Below are 6,069 nucleotides of genomic sequence, written 5' to 3'. Positions count from 1 at the left end.
ATAGCACTGTTATTTATAACAGCCAAGATATGGAACCAACCTCTGTGTCCACTGAAGTACAAATGGATATAGATGTGATACACACACACACAGGAATATTACTCAGACATAGAAAGAAGACAATTCTGCCTTTTGCAATAACATCCAAGGATCTTGAGACCACTATGCCAAATAAAATGTCAGATGAAGGAAGATAAATATTTTATGATCTCACCCATATGTGGTATTTAAAAAACCAAAACAAAACAATGACAGTCAGTCAGTCAGCTCAGTCACTTGGTCGTGTCTGACTCTTTGCAACCCCATGGACTGCAGCATGCTAGGCCTCCCTGTCCATCACCAACTCCCATAGTTTACTCAAACTCAGGTCCATTGAGTCAGTGATGCCATCCATCCTCTCATCCTCTGTTGTCCCCTTCTCCTCCCACCTTCAATCTTTCCCAGCATCAGGGTCTTTTCAAATGAATCAACTCTTCGTATCAAGTGGCCAAAGTATTGGAGCTTCAGCTTCAACATCAGTCCTTCCAATGAATATTCAGGACTGATTTCCTTTAAGATGGACTGGTTGGATCTCCTTGCAGTCAAAGGGACTCTCAAGAGGCTTCTCCAACACCAAAGTTCAAAAACATCAGTTCTTAGGCATTCAGCTGTCTTTATAGTCCAACTCTCACATCCATACATAACTACTGGAAAAACCATAGCCTTGACTAGACGGACCTTTTTGGCAAAGTAATGTCTCTGCTTTTTAATATGCTGTCGAGGTTGGTCATAACTTTTCTTCCAAGGAGTAAGCGTCTTTTAATTTCATGGCTGCAGTCACCATCTGCAGTGATTTTAAAGCCTTATCATAAAAGAAATCAGTTTGTGGTTACCAGCACTAGGTTGAAGTGGGGGAAGGAAGAAAAGTTGCATGAAGGTGGTTAAAAGGTACAAGTTTCTAGTTAAAAGATAAATAAGTACTAAGCTTATAATGCACAACAAGATGATTGTAGTTAACACTAATGTGTAATAAGCTTGAAAATTGTTAAGAAAGTAAATTTTAGAGTTCTTATTACAAGAAAAAAAACCATTATATATATACATATATATATATATGAGATGAAAAATGTTAACTTATTGGGGAAATCATTTCACAATATATGTAAGTTAAATAATTATGCTGTATACTTTAAATTTACATAAGGAAGTCATGGCAATCCATTCCAGTATTCTTGCCTTGAGAATCCCCATGGGCAGAAGAACCTCATGGACTAGATAGAGTTCATAGGGTCTCAGAGAGTCAGATATGACTGAAGTGAGCATGCACGTATGTCAGTTATATCTCAATAAAACTGGTAAAAAATGAATGATTTAGAAAAATGAGGTAGAGAAATACATAACTAATTTTGAGAATCTGCAATATATAAATATTTAATTTTCACACTTTAAAAAAAAATCAGTTTCTTCTAATCAGAATTCCAGAGATGACGCCATGTTATTCTGTGCTTCTACAATGATCCCAAGATATTCTAATAAGTGCTGAGAAGAGTTAAAAGCAATATGTTATATCTTTTAATTAATTCAGTAACTATTTATGAATGCTAATATAATTGCAAAATATACAGAGCTATGGGGCTACAAATGTGAATAAAAGTGAAATTTCTGTCTTCAAAAGGTCATCATCACCTAGCAGAAGAAGAAAGGCATGGGCTGTGTGCCTCTAGTTAGTATTTGGGATGCAACTGTATCCCAGATGTCAAGTTTGTAATTTAATGCTATTTCATTTAAAACTAGTACATTAGCCTATTTCTGCTTCACAGACACTAGCAGAAGACAAGAGACTCCTGGTTCAGAGACTAAGGACTTTGTTAATCATGCACAACATAGTAAGCACCATGAGCATCAGCATGGTTATGTCAATTCCTTCTGCCCCACACCCAAGTCCAGGGGGTGATGGAGAGGGCTGCAGATACATATCTGTATCCTCAGTAGACTGTTTTATAGCAAAGGAACACTGAACTAGGAAATCTATTACTTTCTTAGTAAGCAGTAAGCAAACCTGCTGCTCAACATGGAAGGAGACTCTACCTAATCTGTTGAAGCTGCTCTCTGTGAACACAATCCTGAGAGAGAGCAATCAGGGTCTTGCATTCTTGGTCTACCAGCAAGACATGCAGGAGTGCACAGCCTTTCCCACAACACCAGAGAGGATTCAGAGTTCAATACTGTTAATGCTGTGTGTTGGTTGAAAAGTCTAATCTCTCTCCCTTCAACACAAGCTACTTTCTGCATTCCAAATGTGAAGGATTTCAGCATAGGAAATCACTGGGAAGACTGGGAGTTAAGATGAGGGAAATTACTATTCTCAATCTCAACCTAAAGTTCCAAAGTGGATGGCTCTCGGTAACTCTACAGGAAGGTGATGCAGGTCTCAAGAATCTCCTGAATGTTTCCAGTCAATATCTCAATGGCTATGGACTAAATTGTGTGCCCCCCAAATTCATATTTTAATACTTAACCAATCCAATGGGATGGTATTTGGAGGTGGGGCATTTGGGAGGCAATGAGGACTAGATGAAGACACAAGGCTGGGTCCCTCATGATGGAATTAGTGCCCCTATAAGAGGAAGAAAGATTAGCACTTACTAATCTCAACCATACTCTCCCTCTCATCCCCACTCCCCAGTACCCACTCCTATCCCACAACTACAGCTATGTGAGGACATGGTAAAAAGGCTGCTGTCTGCAAGATAGAAGAAATCTTTCACCAAAACCTCATCATGCTGGCAACTCTGATCTTGGACTTCCCAGTTCTGAAAACTGTGAGAAATAAATTTCTACTGTTTAAGTCATGCCACCTATGCTATTTTTTTTTTTTTTTTTGGCAGTCTAATACATCAATTTAGAGCTGCAAGATGAAAGGGGAGTCTTGTCTGTCAATAATAGGTCTGGCTGTTTCTGCCTAGGAAGAATAGCTAACCCCATTCACGTGTCAAATCTCATGCAAGGGTTTCATATTGAGAAACTCTAACCCAGAGACATGCAATGAAGTAAATTATGGGAACTATTGCACTCATCTCACATGCTAGTAAAGTAATGCTCAAAATTCTCCAAGTCAGGCTTCAGCAATACATGAACCATGAACTTCCAGATGTTCAAGTTGGTTTTAGAAAAGGCAGAGGAACCAGAGATCAAATTGCCATCTGCTGGATCATCAAAAAAGTGAGAGAATTCCAGAAAAACATCTATTTTTGCTTTATTGACTATGCCAAAGCTTTTGACTATGTGGATCACAATAAACTGTGGAAAATTCTTCTAGAGATGGGAATACCAGACCACCTGACCTGCCTGTTGAGAAACCTGTATGCAGGTCAGGAAGCAACAGTTAGAACTGGACATGGAACAACAGACTGTTTCCAAATAGGAAAAGGAGTATGTCAAGGCTGCATATTGTCACCCTGCTTATTTAACTTATATGCAGAGTACATCATGAGAAATGCTGGGCTGTATGAATTGCAAGCTGGAATCAAGATTGCCAGGAGAAATATCAATAACCTCAAATATGCAGATGACACCACCCTTATGGCAGAAAGTGAAGAGGAACTAAAGAGCCTCTTGATGAAAGTGAAAGAGGAAAGTGAAAAAGTTGGCTTAAAGCTCAACATTCAGAAAACTAAGATCATGGCATCTGGTCCCATCACTTCATGGCAAATAGATGGGGAAACAGTGTCAGACTTTATTTTTCTGGACTCCAAAATCACTGCAGATGGTGATTGCAGGCATGAAATTAAAAGATGCTTACTCCTTGAAAGAAAAGTTATGACCAACCTAGACAGCACATTAAAAAGCAGAGACATTACTTTGTCAACAAAGGCCTGTGTAGTCAAGGTTATGGTTTTTCCAGGAGTCATGTATGGATGTGAGAGTTAGACTACAAATAAAACTGAGTGCAGAAGAATTGATGCCTTTGAACTGTGGTGTTGGAGAAGACTCTTGAGAGTGCCTTGGACTGCAAGGAGATCCAACCAGTCCATCCTAAAGGAGATCAGTCCTGGGTGTTCATTGGAAGGACTGATGTTGAAGCTGAAACTCCAATACTTTGGCCACCTGATGTGAAGAGCTGACTCATTTGAAAAGACCCTGATCCTGGGAAAGATTGAGGGCAGGAGGAGAAGGGGACGACAGAGGATGAGATGGTTGGATGGCATCACCGACTCAACAGACATGAGTTTGAATAAATTCCGGGAGTTGGTGATGGACAGGGAGGCTTGGCCTGCCGTGGTTCATGGGGTCACAAACAGTCAGACATGACTCAGCGACTGAACTGAACTGAACCCAGAGACATGCAATGAAATAAATTATGGTAAATATAGTTCCAACCTCTTTTCTGTGGTAAAGGGAGTAGTTATGATGCTAAGTGTATATGAAATATTCTATCCAAATTAGATTATTAAACTAACAAGATAATTATGTAAGTTCTATATGGATATTATGAAGTAAGTAATATGAGTTTGATGGGCATCCCTGGTGGCTCAACGAAATCCACCTGCGGTGCAGGAGATGCAGGAGACTCAGGTTCTATGTCTGGGTCAGGAAGATCCCCTGGAGAAGGAAATGGCAACACACTCCAGTAGTCTTGCCTGGAAAATTCCACGGACAGAGGAGCCTGGTGGGTTACATGCAGTCCATGGGGATTGCAAAAAGTTGGACATGACTAAGTAGAGAGAAGAACAGTGATATAGAAGATAAACATACTCCTGATTCAGTTCAGAGCTGGGGTAAGCTGTGATGCCCTAGAGTAGCAGACACAGTTCAAACTATGATTGACCCCACTCACTGGGTACTTTTCAGAAGATGGACAGCTTATTGAGAAAAAAATAGAGACCGTTGGAAGCACAAAGGTGGGACAACCTTCATTATCAGGTGGTAACAAGCATCAAAATAGTCATTCAAAAATAAAACAATCAAGTTATATTTAAGGACACACTTAATGAACTGTATTTTCCAAAGAATAAAATGAAATGGAGTATAGATTTTCCTGTGGATGATGGGGAATGACATTGGAACAATGGTTTGGATGTATTTAGAGAGACCATTGGAGGCTAAGCAAGATGAACTTTGGTCTGTAGGCATGAAGGGAACAAGTGAAGACTTCTGAACAGAGGAATGACATGAACAAGGCAGTTTGCAAGATGAGTTGAAGGCGGAGCAAACCTGAGGCAGAAATAAGGTAAAAACTAGGCCATTGTATTATTTAAAGTGATGATAATCGACATTCCAAGTGCCCTGAAAGGGGCAAAAGAGGATTTATGGTCAACATTGTGAAGAAACAGAGTAACTTAGTGACTTGGAAAGAATCTTTTTCAAAAAACTTGAGAATGTCTTTCATCTAATGTTAGAGATTTATATTCACTGAAGGCAGTCCAGTGCCTTTTATAGCCACCTTCTTGATCTTCAATTTTAAATCCTCTTATTTGAAAAGTAGAAATAGACACACAAATGTACAGAACAAAGGTATGGATACTGAGGGGGTTTAGGGGTGTGGGATGAATTGGGAGTTGGGATGGACATATACACACCACTGCATATAAAAGAGATAACTAATGAGAACCTGCTATATAGCACAAGGAACTCTCCTCAGTGCTCTGTGGTGACCTAAATGGAAAGGAAATCCAAAAGAGGGGAGATACGCACACACACACACCTTCACTTTATTCACATTCTCATTCTATAGAGTAGACACTAACACAGCATTGTAAAGCAACTATATTCCAGTAAAAATCAATTTTAAAAAATCCTTTTAACTATGATCTTGACTTCATCTTTAAGAGGATTCATCTTTAAATGCAAGTTAGAAAAAGAGTAGGCATTTAGCTTTCTTGCCTTCTCGCTCATGTTATCTCTGCCTAAGTCCTGAGGCTATTCTTGATCCTCTCTAGACCTGAATATGATTGATAAATTCTTTTGCATCTTCCCTAATATTTTTTCTCAAATTACATTTTTTCATCTACTCATTCCTTAGAGAGTGGCTACTATTTGCCAGACTCTGTACTAGATGTTTGGTATATAAATATTAATAAAGGGTGGCCA

This window comes from Bos mutus, chromosome 4 (assembly GCF_027580195.1).
Source record: "Bos mutus isolate GX-2022 chromosome 4, NWIPB_WYAK_1.1, whole genome shotgun sequence".
NCBI lineage: Eukaryota > Metazoa > Chordata > Mammalia > Artiodactyla > Bovidae > Bos > Bos mutus.
This window is presented reverse-complemented; position numbering follows the sequence as displayed.